Source organism: Dreissena polymorpha, chromosome 13 (genome assembly GCF_020536995.1).
Source record: "Dreissena polymorpha isolate Duluth1 chromosome 13, UMN_Dpol_1.0, whole genome shotgun sequence".
In the NCBI taxonomy this organism is placed as follows: Eukaryota; Metazoa; Mollusca; class Bivalvia; order Myida; family Dreissenidae; genus Dreissena; species Dreissena polymorpha.
In genome coordinates, this window is record NC_068367.1 from 6421805 (window position 1) to 6440129 (window position 18325).

At 37.8% G+C, this 18325-nt stretch overlaps 1 protein-coding gene across 7 annotated transcripts in view; it reads right to left on the bottom strand.

The window, feature by feature from the left end:
* LOC127854475 (uncharacterized) overlaps positions 1-18325 on the bottom strand; it is a 282308-nt gene that overhangs the window by 202502 nt on the left and 61481 nt on the right. Inside the window, exon 1 of one of the 7 annotated variants that reach the window (XM_052389532.1) lies at positions 9122-9391. The exons of the other annotated variants lie outside the window; for them this stretch is intronic. The gene's annotated coding sequence lies outside the window, so the exon portion shown is untranslated. Of the gene's footprint in view, positions 1-9121; positions 9392-18325 lie in introns of those variants that run through there. 7 annotated transcript variants of the gene reach the window in all.

An 18325-nucleotide genomic window follows, 5' to 3' on the forward strand; every position in this document is an offset into this window, starting at 1 on the left:
ATCTTCAAAGTCATTCAGAAATGCTGGGGCATTTCATAACCCCCCTCACACAAAATTGGCTCTCCTCAGTCAATTCACAAATGTCAATATAAGTTAAACACGAATGTAAGTATACATACAAAGTCCCACAGGTGGTCTTTATAGCGAGATTTCTTTGTATTTAAATACTTATGTTTTAACTTTTATAAATAAACATTTAAATTAAACTTTGAACTTATGTTTTAACAGTACATTAACTGATTGTTCATATGAACTTTTTTCTGTGAATGTCATTTCTTAACCGATTTTGCCACACTCTTCATAGAAGGCCGATTTTCCTTGTGACTCTCCTTTTTGTTGATGTCGTCGCGTATCTGGAGAACCGCGTTGGTGATCCTGTATAGAAGATCGGTTTGTTTGTCCAGCTGGCGGTTATGGCGGCTCATCTCTCTTGCGATGCGTCCACCCCGGAAGTCATGTCAGAGGCCATCTTTTGAAGGTTGCGCAGGATCTGCAATTTCTCCGACTCTGCTGCATCCGCCGTTTCAATCTGGGACCTCTTCCGTTCTTCGTTACAGGCGTTTGCTGGTGGAACGGGTGACAGCCGAGCCTGTTTGGCTGGAGGGTGCCTCCCCTCCTCGCTTGCCGTAGTGGCTGCACTGGATGATGTAAAGGCCAAAGGCACTAGCGGCTCCTCCTCGAGAAAATCAAGGTTGTAATCATCATCTCGACGCAAAACTAGTTCGTCTTGGAGAGGGGTCCCAGGTAAAGCCGCTGTAGGGATAGCGAGGCTTACGGCTGGTACTTGGAGTGCAACCATGGGGCATGCTGCCTTTGGTGTCGGCCTGTAGATAAGAGCCGTAGCGGGGACAACCCAGCCACTAGTGAGTGGAGATGTTGTGCGTGGTCTGCTTCTTATGTTGCTGCTCACTACGGGGCGTAACGGAAGGGTCATTGGTGATTGTACCAAAGGGCCTGACCCGCTTAACCAGTCTGGCAACAGGGGCGTATCCTCTTGCACGTCGAACCAACCCTCATCGGTCTCCTCAATGTACTGTTCCAGGCTCGAGTCTCCTAGTCTCTTGATATCAGCCTCTGAGACGGTATAGGGGTTCTCAGACCGGATCAGGTATCTACGAAGATCCGTGACTCCCCTTGCTTTCGCCTCTTTAACGTGGGGCGCGTACTTAGTGATATGGTCAATCAGATGCTGTTGAGTCTGGCAGCGGAAACTGCACAAACTGCAGGAAAAATGCGCTTCGTCAAATGGCACGTGATGCTTGAAGATATGCGCCATTAGCCTACCCTTTCGGTCCGTCTTCTGGCACCTGTTGCACCTGTACTGGACTCGCCTATGCTTCTTGACACTCTCCATGACCTGTAAAGAACTAATTTATTTTAAAACCTAATTTCTCAAGTATGCGTGAAACAGTCTGCCATTGACCATGTGAGTTTAATAGGATTTAAGTGTCTTAATTCATTTTCTAGGTGCTCAGCGATTTTCTTCTCCTTACTTACTCTTGCGATACGAATCTCTGTGATAACGCAACTGTTATACAGTTAATACCGATTTGTATACGAATATCAGTAATAATATGAATGTGATATCGTTTATAATGATTTGTTGAGTTTTTGTGTATTGTTAATTACCTGTTTATTGTTAATATTCTTGTACACATGTCTGTGATAAACGGACTGGCTATAAACCAGACTTTTCTATCATAGTTTTTTTTATACTTTCACTTTATTTTTATACAATACAGTGTACATGTATGTATCAACAAATTCAAGTTGCAGTATGAACAATCATATACTAACGAAGTAAAACTTTAAGCACTTGCTAAACCGAAACTTGATTAACTAATTTACACTATTTTGCACTTCACTTTTAGTCTATTTTGCTCTTTTAACACCCAAGCTGGGATGTTTTTGCCTCTGTACGGCTTCAATTTATCATGATGCACAAGTCTATTACGACCATTTCTGTCAATTTATATCATACAGTTAATTGCGGATCTCTTTTCTTTACTAAGCATAGGTCCCTCATAGGTTTGCTTGAGTTTTGGACAAGATCCAACTTTACGACTTTCGTTCAAACACCACACTGGGTCGCCCACTTTATATTCTTGGAGTGGAGCCTTCTGGTCTAACATTGCCCTGCTGCGCTTTGCTCTTCGTTTTATGTGGTTTCTTGCAATTTCATGGACACGGACCAGCCTTTCTCGAAGTTGTCCAATGTAGCCGGCTTGTTGCTCTGGTATGGCATTGGGGGAAGGACTGACATACACAAGATCAGCTGGCAGACGGACTTCTTGACCCGAGACCATCATGTTTGGAGAGAAGCCTGTCGCCTCATGGAGTGTAGCTCTGTAAGCACCAGCGAGACTGCCAAGGTGCTGATCCCAGCTTGCCTGCTCCCCCGCTAAGTATGACTTTATCATTTTGATTAGCTTGCGATTGAACCGCTCCACTTGTCCGTTTCCTCTGGGATTCCGCGCACTGGTCCTCGACTTGGTAACCTGTAGAATACTGCACAGCTCTTTGAAGAGGTTGCTCTCAAATGCGGCACCTTGATCACTGTGTTTCTGCAGCGGCGAACCCCATCGTGCGATGAAATGCTCAATGATCGCAATGGCACAGGTTTCCGCGGTTTGATCGGCTACGGGGATGACCTCAACATACTTTGTAAAGTAGTCACTCATGACCAGGATGAACCGGTTACCTCTATATGTTACCGGCAGGGGACCCAGGAAGTCCATGCAGAGAAGATCCCATGGAGCTCTTGACTTCAGGTGGCCCATTGGAGCTCGAGGTAGACGCTGTGGTTTCTTATTTGCTTCACAGACATCACATTGCTGGACATACAACTTCACGTCGGTCTTAAGGTCGTACCAGTAATGCATCTTGGTGATGTTTTCCTTTGTGCGTTTGATACCCTGGTGTCCTCCTACAACGGTGTCGTGCATCTGGCCAATCAGATTGGTCCTGATCAGCTGAGTGGGCACCACCAAACGTTTGACCGATACTCCATTGAACGGACACTTGAGGTACAGCACATCATCGTCTAGGTGGAGCTGCTCCCACATCAGTACGTAGTGTCGTACTTCAGGGCTCCAGTAGGCTGTATCGTCTCTGGATGGCCTTCTTTGTTCTTTGAACAAGGACTTTACAGGACCGATGCAGGGGTCAGAATTTTGAAGCCTTGCCATTTCCTGTAGAGATTATGTTCCCATCCAGGCCTTGGCTCTTGTCACCACTCTTGAGATGTTACCCGGGTTGCTACCCTCGCTGCTCTTTTCACCTGACCTGACCTCTGCTCTCTCTTCGAGAATAGGGGGTTTCTAGCTAGCCAGCATGATTTCCGCTCTGCGCTGACACTTCGAACATGGACCGCATCTGAGGGGCTCGCTCATGTCCACCTGGTCACAGGAACAGTCTCTAGGACTCTCACACCGTGAAAGTGCATCACAGTGTGCCTGCTTTGTGCCAGGGCGATACTCTATGCTGAAATCAAAAGGAGAATCAGATAAAATTTCGATCCAATTTGTTACGCGCTATTTTACCGCTTGGCTCTTTCATACTGAAAGCCAAACAAGGGCTTGGTGATCACTTCTGACAACAAAATGGCGACCTAGCAAGTACTGACGAAAGTACTGGACAAAGTAAACTACAGCTTATAACTCCTGTTTGGTGATGCAGTAATTTCTTTCAGCACGGTTCATAGCTCTGCTTGCGTAAGAGATGACACGCTCAAGACCTTCTTGTTCTTGCGACAGTACGCCGCCAATTCCCAGGCCAGATGCATCTACATCAAGCAAGAATGTTCCGCCATCATTGAGTGGATAGCCCATCACTTCCGGACTCACCAGTGCCTCTTTAATGGCCTTAAAAGCTTCTTCTTGCGCGTCATCCCAGTGGAAAACTGCGTCCTTGCAAGTGAGTTGTATCAGGGGACGGGCCTTGCGAGCGAAATCTTTGATGAATCTCCTGTAGTAAGGACCCAGTTACCACGACCTGCTTTGGGGTGTTTGGTTTTGGCCAGTCAATAATTTTGGCTACGTTGGTTGGGTCTGGCTTTAAACCTTCTTCTGACACGATGTGTCCTAAAAATCGCACCTTGGTTTGTAGCCGGTGACATTTGTCTGGTTTCAACTTAAATCCGGCTAACCGTAGCCGACTGAGCACCTCGTCCACCCGTCTCATATGACCTTCGAAATTAGAGTGGTAGATGATTATGTCATCGATGTACACCAGACAGGTCAACCACTGCAGGCCTTGGAGTGCCAACTCCATCGTTCTCTGAAAGGTACTAGCAGCATTATTGAGCCCAAACGGCAAACGGTTCATTTCGAATTGCCCGAACTTGCAAACGAACGCATTTTTGGGTATATCTGCTTCCTTTAAGGGAATCTGGAAATAATCTGACGTAAGGTCCAAACTGTTTTAGTACTTCGATCCTGCTACTGCGTCCAAGCAATCCTGCACCCTTGGCAACGGGAAACCGTCCTGCTTGACTAAAGCATTCACCCTCCTATAGTCCACACAAGGTCGAACCGATCCGTCCTTTTTCTTCACCAGGACTATTGGGCTTGCCCATGGAGAGGTGCTCTCACGCATAACACCTTTCTGCAAGAGGTCTTCTATTGCATGCTTTTCTGCCTCGGCATACGCTAGTGGGACTCTCCTTGGTCTTTGTCTTACAGGTGCCGCATTATCGGTGTTGATGGCGTGCTCGGCCAGATGTGTCAGACCAAGATCCCAGTCATCTTTATAGAAGGTATCACTGTGTTTTATAAGAAGGCTTGCTATTTGTTGGGCTTCTTGATGACCCCTCCCCAAAGTGGATCGCTCAAACAGGTTAATCAGGTGCTCCGGTATCTCTTTTGACGCTGACATGGGTATGCCTTTGATATGATCCGACCTTGCAGACTCTTGACTTGTCTTCACTCGGCGGATGGCTACATGGTTCCATTTGTCTTCAGTACATTCTTCTTTGGCCAGCACACGTACGATGCGCTCGATCCTTTCTGCCCTACCGATTTCTGTGTCTTGTCGAGGCATGACTTCCGTTGAGAAAGGATTTAAAATCCTGATATTACATGTTGGTGATTGATTGACATTGACCAACGTTGTTGCCATTCGAAGTGCATACATGTCCTCTAACTGTTGGCCAGGTTCGACTATGAAGTCAGAGTTGACATCTTTGTCATCGTCTGTGAAGCGCTCCACAAATACACTAACAACTGCCTCGGCCAAATTCTCAATAGTAAATCATTTTACTATTTCGGGTCACCGTGACCTTGACCTTTGACCTAGTGATTTCAAAATCAAAAGGGGTCATCTGCGAGTAATGATCAATGTACCTGTGAAGTTTCATGATCCTAGGCCCAAGCGTTCTTGAGTTATCGTCTGACAACCACCTGGTGGACGGACCGACAGACCGACCGACAGACCGACATTAGCACAGCAATATACCCCCTCTTCTTCGAAGGGGGGGGCATAATTAATAAATGCATTATTTGTATATTAATATGATAATATAAAAATATTGTAAAAAATCTCATCATTGTTTTATGTCGTCATTTTTCCTTTTTGGGCAAGAAATTATCAGTCCGGGCCGGAAATGGAAGCATGATTATAGGACCTCATTGCTGGCAATACATTATTATTTTGGGAATGACTGTATATGGTGCTGCACATGTTGGGAAACAAGTATTAAATTATGTACAGTATATATATAAGGAAATATGTCTCATAGTTATAGACAGCGACATTCATGCCGTCGCCTCCTGTCCAAGACTGAGTGCACATAGACTTACATTACTTCGGGAGTGCCACATCCTCCCCGATACTAATCCATATGATAAAGTGACATTGCCACATCCTCCCCGATACTAATCCATATGATTAAGTGACATTACTTCTATCAGCGGCCAACTCTCTCAATGATGAGACAACCAGACATATATGTACTTTTATTCATATGAGTATAACTTCAAAGTAATCGTGTTTCAACAAACAGACGTTTATTGAATTTCAAGTTACATTGTATTCAGATGTAAATAATACTTGTGTAAATAGTATATGTCTTTAAGTTTACATGTTTGACTGTATACTTATATTATTCTGTATGTATGTTAAATCACTGAAAAGTGGAAATAAAAGAGTATATAAGTGGGACCGATCTACTTTGCCATGTGTCTGGGATGTGCGCTGAAGGAACAGGTATGTTATGGTTATGCTTGGTTTAATATATCTAAACAATATGTAATTTTTATAACATTGCACTGCTATTAGAGTAACACTTGATATACTGCATTATTTAGTGTGTTTTTTTATTGTAATTTAACAATAAAAGTGTAATATATTTTTTTAGTGAAAATCTTGTATGCAGGTGTATTAAAAACACTTTATTTCTAGTTTTTATTTTCAAAAGGTATTGTAATGTAAATAATATTACAGGAAGACAGACATTATATCTGATTGACGAGTTCGAAATGCCTGGGAAAGGAGGCAATTGTGTCACAAGTTTGGTGCACCATTATTTTCGTCACTTTGGCAATGGAGAAAAACATACAGTGGTAATTATTTGCTCAAATATACACTCTGAGATTTATAAAAATATTGTGTCTTTCTTTTCATTGGAAATGTAAAGTTAATTTATACTGCTTTGCTTTTGAAATAATTGTAACTTTATGTACATAAGTTACTCTTATTATTATGCTCCCCCATAAAACATTTTGGGGGAGCATAGTCGCCACTTCGTCTGTCCTTGTGTCCATCCGTCCGTCCATGCACAATTTTTGTCCGGGCTATTTCTCAGCAACTAATAACCGGAATTCAATTAAACTTTATGGCAAGCTTCACTACCAAGAGGAGATGTGCATAATATCAGCTGGTTCTGGTCGGATGATTTTTCATAGAGTTATGGCCCTTTGAAATTTCTTTAACTGTACATACAGTGCAATTCTTGTCCGGCTTATTTCTCAGCAACTAATGACTGAAATTCAATTAAACTTTATGGGAAGCTTCACTACCAAGAGGAGATGTGCGTATTATCAGGGGGTTTTGGTCGGATGATTTTTCACAGAGTTATGGCCTTTTGAAATTTTCCATTAACTGTACATATAGTGCAAATTTCTTGTCTGGGCTATTTCTCAGCAACTAATGACCGGAATTCAATGAAACTTTATGGGAAGCTTCACTGCCAAGAGGAGATGTGCATATTATCAGCCAGTTCTGATCGGATGATTTTTCCCAGAGTTATGGCCCTTTGAAATTTTCCATTGTAAATATAGTGCAATTCTTGTCCGGGCTATTTCTCAGCAACTTATTACGGGAATTCAATGAAACTTTATGGGAAGCTTCACTACCAACAGGATATGTGCATATTATCAGCGAATTCTGGTCGGATGATTTGTCACAGAGTTAAGGCCCTTTGAAATTTTCCATTGTACATATAGTGCAATTCTTGTCCGAGCTATTTCTCTGCAATTTATCACGGGAATTCAATGAAACTTTATGGGAAGCTTCACTACCAACAGGAGATGTGCATATTATCAGCCATTTATGGTCGGATGATTTTTCACAGAGTTATGGCCCTTTGAAATTTTCTATAAACTGTACATATAGTGCAATTCTTGTCCAGGCTATTTCTCCCCAACCACTGACTGGACTTCAATGAAGCTTTATGGGAAGCTTAACTAATAACTACCTTGAGGAGATGCGCATGTTATTAGTGGGTTCTGGTTAGATGAGTTATGGCCCTTATAAATTTTTAAATTGCTAAACCAGCCAATGTATTTTTTTGTCCAAAGTTATGCCCCTCAAGACGTTTCCTTTAATCTGAATATATAGTACAATATTGTGACAAAAAAACAACTTTGGGGAGCATCACCCGTCTTTGACGGTTTCTTATTATAAATTTTTACATAAAAAAAAATTAAAATTATTAGTTCATTATGCTACTGAACATTACATAATTGTGTGTCCATTCATTCACAAATGTTTTCATAGCAATAATCTCCATTGAAAATTATATTACTTATTTAAAAAAATCAATGTATTAAAAAAAAGCAATGTTTTTATGCAGATTCACTTTAACAATGCTGTCGGGCAGAATAAAAACAACACCATTCTTGGCTATTGTTTGTGGAGAGTGTTGACAGGGAATCAAACGGCTCCACCATCGTCAGAAATTCCACCATTGTCAGATTTATTTTTATTTTTATATTTGTTTCCATAGCAAACAGAATTTTTGACGTAGGAACAAAATGAAATACCGTGCATAATGTCCATATTGTCATCTATCAATGTTTCAAGTTTCATGAAAAAATATGTAGAACTTTATAAGTTATTGCAGGATCAAGAAAACTACCATTTCCAGCAGTATTTCTAGTCATTTTTGTTGCCATAGCAACCAGAATTTTTGACGTAGGAAAAAAATGAAATGACGTGCATAATGTCCATATGGCCATTTATCCATGTTTAAAGTTTCATGAAAAAATATGAAGAACTTTTAAAGTTATCGCAGGATCCAGAAAAGTGTGACAGACAGACTAACAGACACACAGAGCAAAAACAATAAGTCTCCTCATAAGTCAAATTCTCAATAATTTCGCAAATGACTCAAATGGCGAACGACAGCGCAAGCCCTGTTTCCCCGCTTTGATGTAATTCAAAATGGCTGACAGCGAATAACAACGATTTAGTTTCAAATTTGCACTGGAAAATTTTTGTTCTGCCCTACATTCGTATATAATACACACCCCCTACTTGAAGAAAAATTTAGCATGTAAAAAAGCGCCTATAATATACGTGTATGTACGATATGTATATATTGAATAGTAATGGCCACAACGAACAAGCTTTAACAGTAAACAAATCAGTGTTAACCCTTTGCATGCTGGGAAATTAGTCGTCTGCTAAAATATCGTCTGTTTAATTTCTAAAATTAGCATTTTCTTTGATTTTTTTCAAATAATACTATAAGAATAGCAAACAGTTTTGATACTGATGAGACGCCACATTCTGTGGCGTCTCATCTGGATCTGAACTGTTTGCAAAGGCCTTCAAAATGCCGTTCCAGCGCTGAAAGGGTTAAAGCCATTCAATTTAACAGAATACATAACATTTTGCATACATGCCAGATGTCCCGATCTCGGCGGGACAGTCCCGCTTTTTGGCCCTTTGTCCCGGCGATGTAATTTAGTATATAGGTTCCCAATAAAATTCGCTATTCAAGCTCTGTTTCGCTAACAATTACCACCGCTAATCCCTTTAATGCCCCCAATGAACAATCCAATTCTACTTCTCGTGTGTACCAGTGTTGTTTATGACACCTTATCAGCTAATTATAGATTTTATCAGTTATTCACACCATGGTGGTCTTCAAGATAGTGGTCGCTTATTGCTATCTATAGTTGTATTATAATGAAATAAATGTTGAAAATGTGTTTGTTTTTGTCATTGTTTGAAACGGTTTACAAAACAATTGTTTTGTAAAATTAACTCTACGTCATTAATGAGTCTTTTACATTCAATGTTTAGTTCCAAAATGGCGGGATAATCCGAATGTGCAATATACTAAAATCGCAACAAACAGTCCAATAAGTGATACCCATCCTGTCTAGTGTAATTGTTCGGTAGATAGTTTACTGTAACCCGTACTTTCAGTGTACTGGATAGCCTCCCCTGCGTTAATGTTTGCCATTGAAAGTAATATAATGAGTATTGTTGTTGTAATGTTCCAGATTTTGTACTCTAAAAAGATGAATATTATCTTCGTTGTTTGCTATTGTCTTATTTAATAAAACTGTTTGTTATTGTTATGTTTTAGATTTCATGCTTCATATCAGATGATTTATGTCTTGAATAAAAGTATCAAGAGTTTTTGTTAGTACTATACTGACAACAGTAAAGGTGGAATGATAGATCATTTTAGGTGTCCTGCTTTTTGGTCAAATGTCCCGACAATTTTTTATGGAATGTCCCGCTTTGGACCTGAACAATTTTTGGCATGTATGCATTTTGATAAAAAGATTTTTACAGCATTTATTAACTGACTATGGAAACCAAGTTATGACAATTTTACAAGTCTCTATTAATAGAATCAAATGCCTTTCTGAAATCTATAAAGGCAAAGTATGTTGAGTGACGGCTTTTTTTTCCTTTATTAATAAAATTATATACTTGTAAGCGACTGAATGTGGTCAACTGTACTATGACCACTTCAAAAACCATTTTACCCTTCGTATAAAATACTTCTACTTGTACAAAAAGAATTCAATCATTTGTTAACTAATGAACAATACATTTTATACACAGCCGGTGTTATAGCTATAGAACAGTGAGGCAGCATTTTAACAGAAAGGCCACCGATATGCATCTACATCGTGTGTATTGGCTTAATAAAAGTTGTGTTCCATATGTTTGGCAAAGTACCACTTTGAAAACATTAATTATACAGTTTATGTAAAAAGGAAATAACAGAATTATTTTTCAAAACTTCACCAGGTAGTTCATCCACCCCAATGGCTATATTACGCTTTATGTCAAAAACTGCCATCCTAACATCATCTATTGTAAAATCTTGGATAAAAATACTATTATCAACATCAGGTTCTAATGACAAGTTAACATCAACATTTTTAGAGTCAAAAGACATAATATCATCAGAATTATATAAATTACTAAAATCAGTTTCCAATTCTCGAAAACAATATTTTTATCTCGAGTTAAAACACCATTACTATCAATTACTTTTAAAGGTACATCATTATTTCTGTAATCTCTTATTCCTGTTCTACCCATGCTTTTCCAAAAATCTTAAGAATTAGTTTCAGCAAGTGACAGTAACTCTTTCTGTACATTTTACCAGTGAACTCTCTTACATGTCTGAACATTGCGGTCAAAGAGTTTGCGCTTATTAACACACGTTTGTTTTAAATGACTTATAATAGCATGTGATTTACATTTGCGCCAGGCTTTTTCGGCAGTACACATATCATTCCACCTTTCTTGTAATGTAATATTCCACCAAGGTTTTCATACCTCTCGACGTTTATTACTATAGCCATAAATGACAACTACATCTTTACAAGGTAGTTTACAATCCATTTCATTTTTAACAACAGAACAAAATTCAGAAGATAAATCGGCAATCAAGTTAGTCCCATAACAATCTACAGATTTTATAAATGTTATCACAACATTGTGGCTTAATAGAATATTTGGATATCAAAACACTCCAAAATCAGCGGTTGCAGGTCGCGTAAGACAAAAGTCACTTATTACAATGTCCAGGTTTTTTCCCAGCTGTTTGGGAAGATAGCCCAAGGCTAATAATCGTCATTTTTAAGGAATTGGGAAAATAAATTGGGATTTAAGGATGTTCGATCATTTCCACTTTACGTAAATTGATTCACAATATCGTAAAAATTAAAAACCTTTGTATATTTTCACGGTTTCAAAAGATAAGGTTTGACTAAACGAGTGTAAATTCTAGTTTGACTGTTTTGATTATGCGCCTATAAATTTTCGGCATTTACATATTTTCGAGATTTACTGCAATGAAACCAAGCGTTTGATTGCTTGATGTCACTTCGTGATCGACATCGATGAAACGCTTGCTTACGCTGCAGATGTTATTTTCTGTGCAAAAACAAGCGTCTATTAATAACGAAACGATAATTTGTCAACAATAAGAATCAGATACTTCTGACCCGTTCCAAAGAACAATGTGGATTTCAATTGAAATACTATTTCCACCGACAATCAGGATTTCCGGTATGACCACTGTTATTTTGACGATTTTTCAATCGAATCGTCGGTAAGCGTGACCACATGTGACAACAGCGATGCCAGTTGGAAAATTGGTAGACGTGTCGTTGAACTCGACACATTGGCCGAATCGCTTTCAGCATGCAGTGCTTGTCAAGTGCCATGAATTTACTTAACACAGTAGAAAGCAGGGATTTCGGACTGGCACGTGTTTTGTCTATTTTGTGAAAACTTTACAAATCTACTCGTCCATAACCATTGGGCCTAGGGCTACCAAATTTTGTATGTAGTGGCATCTTATAGTCCTCTCCAAGTTTGTTCAAATTATGCCCCTGGGGTCAAGTTTGACCCTGACCCGAGGGTCACAAAATTGAACATATGCTTATACAAGGCCTTTTTTTGTGAAAACTTAAAAATCTTCTTGTCCATAACAGTATGGCATAGGGCTACCAAATTTGGTATGTAGTGACATGTAATAGTTCTCTACCAAGTTTGTTAAAATTATGCCCATTGGGTCAAATTTGAAACTGCCCCGGGGGTCACAAAACTAAACATATGCTTATAAAGTGCTAATTTTGTGAAAACTTTAAAAATCTTTTGTCCATATCCATTGGTCCTAGGGCTACCAAATTTTGTATGTAGTGACATCTAATAAACCTCTACCAAATTTGTTCAAATAATGCCTCTGGGGTCAACTTTAACCCTGCCCCGAGGGTCACACAATTTAATAAACACTTATAAAGCGCCTATTTTGTGAAATCTTTAAAAATCTTCTTGTCGAAAACCATTCGGACTGTGGCTACCAAATTTGGTATGCAGTAACATCTTATAGTCCTCTACCAAGTTTGTTCAAATAATGCCCTTTGGGTCAAATTTGACCCTGACCCGTGGGTCACAAAATTGAACATTATATACGTTTATATTTTGCTTATTTTGTGAAAACTTTTAAAATATTCTTGTCCTTAACTCTAGGACTTAGGGCAACCACATTTTGTATGTAGTGAGATATAGTAGTCTTCTACAAAGTTTGCTCAAATTATGCCTCTGGGGTTAAAGTTGACCCACCCCAGGGGGTCACAAAAGTGAACATGTGCTTAAATAGGGCCTATATTTAAGTATTTGCACATGCCAAGAATATTTGTTTCAGCCTTTTTTCAGCAGTGGAGCGATACAGGGCCATCATGTCCCTCTTGTCTTTTAATACACATCACACAGTTCAAAACTAATAATTTTAAAATAATACATATGTTCAATTTACAACCCACAACGTGGGTAACAGGTGGGTGGGGTAATTTAAGATGTTTATTTGAACATCAACATTGTTTTTTCATTTGTTACATCTGAAATATTTTCATAACAATGTACATTATAAATATTTCTAGGTGTATCACATTTCAGTTGATAATTTGATTGTTATGGAGCAGTTATTATATAGATATGTTTTAATTACTATTACAATGTTAGTCATTATATTTGTTTAATTAAGTCCATATTAAAATGTCTGTAGCAAAAAAAAATCCACGGTGACCTATCAATTTCTTTACTTCATTTTAATGCTAAGCTAGGTTTCCTTTAATTATTGAGAACTTCAAATGAATATTACATCAACAGAAATACGTATCTGTATTGCATGTTATCTATTTTGAACTGTGCAATAAAAAATTCAAAACAAACAAAAAACTAGTCATACTTATTTCTCATTATTTTTTACGATTTCCAATATTTTTGGTTTTAAGTGTTCAGTATGATAATACAAATGTTACAGTTGCTAATCTAATACAATCTCAATATTACTAAGCCATTTTAAATGTATTAAACACAAACATTTTACCGTACCCTCAATTTTATGCCCCGCAAAAATGACATTTTTTCAAACGCACATGGCATTTAAAAACCTTCGTTATCTCAAAATTATTCACGGTGACCTCCCTTTTTTATTTTATATTTATTTCAGATACAGATCCATTAATCACCATACAAAAAATTATAGCATTCCGGATAATTTGAAAATTTTCACAAAACGATCGAACATCCTTAAAACTACATAAAAGAGTTCAACATCTTTAATAACAAACACCATCATGATCAACTATTTTCACAGTTTGCAGCAGTAGCCTTATGTGGCAGCACTATAGTACAACCATGTATACCTGGCCTCATATTTTGGCAAGGAAACTATCTTGCATCAGGCACCATTTTATTAGGAGGCGCTTCATCTTCTTCTGAAGAAATAATGCTTTCAACATTTTTAATATCAAGTCAGCACTTTGCTTTCGGAAATCAACGATGATGATGCAAAAGAGTCACTTGTTATTAAATTACTATCATTAACAATAGAAGGAGTTGCATTGGGATGACTTGTACTTATTAACGATGTTTGTTGATTTAATGAATTTGAATATCAAGTCAGCACTTTGCTTTTGGAAATCAAAGATGATGATGCAAAAGAGTCACTTTTTATTAAATTACTCTTATTATAGAAGGAGTTGCATTGGGATGACTTGTACTTATTGACGATGTTTGTTGATTTAATGACGCTTGCTTAAAAAAATCAACAGTTTTCATTTGGCACCGATTTTGCTTAGGTATGTTTTTCATGTAATATTTCAAATTGTGCGAAATATTTGTTTTCCATTCAGCGGAATCAGAAAACGCTGGAATTTCATCGCAAATATAATAAGTCAGTGAACAACACGGAGAATATCGGGAACACGAATAATGCTAACGTTATCCAAATGTAGGTATAGTTCAAAACCCGTATGAGACCGGATCGGACAAGGCTTTGTTAAACAGCGAAACAGCCAATGTCATTAGTGTCTTTTCCCGATTTTTTGTTTTTAATTTTGGGAAAAAAGTATACTTTTTGCGATTGGGAATATAGCCAAATTTCGGCTATAAAATTGGGCCAAAAAACACTGATGTCAAAATAGAGTTGAAAACATTTGGGGGAAATTTAAAGTGGCCGCATAAGACAAAGATCGCTTAGTTCAAGTGGTTGCATCCACATAATTGCAGACCTGTTTACCATACCGATTGCTTCTCAGTATTATGGAGGGCATCTCTCAGTAGTTTTGGGCTGTTGTCAGTAGTTTTAACATTTTCAATCATTTTGAGCATTAAAACACCATGACTGGGTCACATATCAGTTTAACGGTACATAAAGCATTAGATGGATTTACTGTGAAACCATTTATTTTCGTCGGCACAAAATTTCTCCCTTTTCATAAAAATGACTATTTCGTCCGCTCTTAAATTCGTCCATTTCTGGTTTTGAAAAAAAACAAAACGTCCAATTTGTTTGTAATACATGTAATACGCGGTTGCGAAAAAATCGTGCTGGGGAAAGAGAGGTGACACGTGGTAGTCACTTGCAGGAGGTGGGCCTTGTTTGGCATATGCCAATTAACAAGTCTGTTATTTTAGGTGATAGTAACTGTCCCTTATTATTTTATGTCATTGACACCTTCTTTGTTATGATTAGCGGATAAGTGGGACTGAATAATCGTTAACGAGTGTTTTAAACAACGAAGCCAATTGCCAATTAGTCTTTTTCCATTACTATCACGGTCAAACTGATAACAATCTTACCTTTATCGGCGCCAATTAGAGAAGGTGCGAACATTATGGGTTATAATTAGCGTAAGCAAATTATTTTGGTCATATTTCATTAAAGTTTCAAGCGTTTTGCATCGTAAATATTTGATCATTTTAAGTACAGTAATTTGTCTGAAATGTCACTGTTAATGTGGCTAAATGTACAAAAATAGTATAATCAGTTAAAACCAAACACAAATCAAAATGTTCTTTATTAATTTGTAACAAAGCGCAGAATATATTTCAGTCAGGTGTTGATCACACATCGTCATATTTTAATTGCGTTTAATAGTATTGTCTTTAATCCGGATTCGCCGCGTGTAGGCTGTATAATCTGCAACAGCCCTGAAAAACACAATACACACAATGGGTAATAAAGTTGTTAACATTAGCGCTAATCAACACTATTATACCTAAACGAAGTCGACGCATTCGATACAGCCTTATTGCATTCGCGTTTAACAGGAAATGTCAGTTGTCAGTACACTGTATAATGAACACCCCTTTGTGTCAAAACCGGATTTAACTTGAGTGTGAATAGTCGACTGTTTCATGTTCTTTGTATCAATACCATCTGTGTATCTGTATTATAAGTATACCAGTCAACAAACAAGGTGCAGGCTTCCGCACATGGGTATTCGGACGTTCATAAAAATTGACCTACGGTTTAGCGTTCACGCCGTCGAACGCATTAAGCAATATAACTCGTTTTTTTTCACTATTTCTTTACTTGCAAAAAATACTTGTGGCTTATAACTTACCTTGCAATCTTTATTTCTCGCATTTTGCGAGTGTGCGAGTGTTAATTTCGAGCCCTGTGTATATGCGTGGATTACGCTGGATTTAAATGCCTCATGCCTACGGTAATTCAGTCTTATTTGTTTCAAATATGGGACATGATTGTTCGTTCGGATCTTGAATTCGTCCATCGGTCGAAGGACGAAAAAGGCGAAAATTAATGTCGGACGAATAATAATGGTTTTACAGTACTTGTTAAAAATTTAATCTGTTAAGTGATTTTTTTTTGCTTTTATTTGTTACAGCCTGTGTCATTTGGATTGGGAAAATTAGCGTGATAAACCATGAAATTGGATAAAATAGCGCAATAAACCATGAAATTGGGAAACAGTAAGCATTATAAATATGATTATAAGTAACAGAATTAAAATTGGTTTTAAGTGCATGTTTGACAGCAGTTTTATATTATTAAGTGCTGCTTTAACGTCTTCTTACAATGAAGACAATATTTAGTTAATATCCATCCACATGCATATTAAACTTGCAATAATCTATAGATTCTTGAATACACCATTTGATCATAAGCTCTTTAAGAGTACTAAGCTATTAATTTAATTCAGTATTTTTTTTAATTAAATATCATAAGGGGAAAACATAAAAAAATATTGACAAACACCCTTTAGTGTTCTTGTTTTGTTTTAATGATGTATTAAATGGAGTTAAAATAATATATTTTATTTATTTACCTTTCAATATCTTGCACTTGGCAACCTCAGTTCAATTCTATTTCATAAAACTGTACAGCGTAACAAACATAATAAAGCAGAATATGCATATGAATCTGAGTATTCACAGATCCACTAACATATCAATCAAATCATGTTTGTCTCTTTCCATTTTTGAACGATACTCATCTTATTATAATAAATGCTTTAACTTTGTGCGTAGACTGAACACCAATTTTCCAACACTCGTTTCCGTGACGCACATTCAATGTGCAGATTTCTGATATTTGTTGTTGTTGGTTTTTTATCTCAAACGTAGTATTTTGCGTTAATTGACACACGCATTACATTATTCCCTAATGACCATATGATATCCGTTGTTTATTTGAATGGTATTTATTATTTTCGCCGTTAATCGCAATTTCTCGTCTGCTTGCCACCATCTTGGCCGTGTGTAAAAACATGCGTGCTCAATCCCGATACATCGACTATCATCGGTATTCTCCGCAACAGAGAGAGATGTGTCTACTGGACAGCAACGTAAAATCGTATATATTTGGCTAAATTTGCGAACCAATACGTAAGTCAGTTGTTGTTTGGTGACGACTCGACAAGCTCGATCAGCACTCGTTCCCCGAGAGGCTTGAATTTTAATGTTTCTTACTACGCAAGCGCAAAAATGATTATGATTGATAAATTACCCGCAAAGACCGAAAATAAGCAAAAGTACGATTAAAAACGGAAATTTGACTATTTTGATCAATGGATCCGTAGTTTTTCAGTACAAATCCGTAGTGCGTAGTTTAGCCAAATAATCCGTAGTAACTACGGCGAATCCGTAGAAGTTAACAGGTCTGTAATTGTTGGTATGTCCATCACTTCTGTCAAGTTATTTGAAAGAACATCCATGCACTGCTAATCTTGACCATGTGTATGCTGTTTATTTCCCTCAGGTTAATTGAAAATCAACATGTGCAAGACAAAATATTTTTTTGACAAATTGTTCAGTTTTTCATTCATGAAAATTTCACCCTAAAATTGTACCCGTAACCCCTTATGACCGTGGTTCTTGTGTACAACACTTGGTCTCCCAGTTCTTATCACCTCTGCAAAGTTATTCAAAATCCATTTATACTTTAAACAAGAAATATCTTTAAAAATAAAAAAGATAAACCGTCTTTATCCTAATAAACGCACCCGGGCGCAATGCAAATCACAAAGAGGGCACGTTTATTTCACCCTCCTTTAGGTATAATATGAGCTAACACCTAAAATGTGTTAACCAGTATTTGCGAAAAGTTCCCAGTTCATTGAGCAATCGTAAACATATCACAAATAGTTTTATAAAAATACTACACCCTATTATCATGGGAAATGAAAGGGCCATTGTCAATATGACCGTATTGAGAACTGTAACAGTACGCGTGGCCGAGATATGAACAGTGTTAATTAGTGAAGGTTTATGGTTACAGTAGCTTCAGCCCAGCGAACCGCATATTGAACAACCT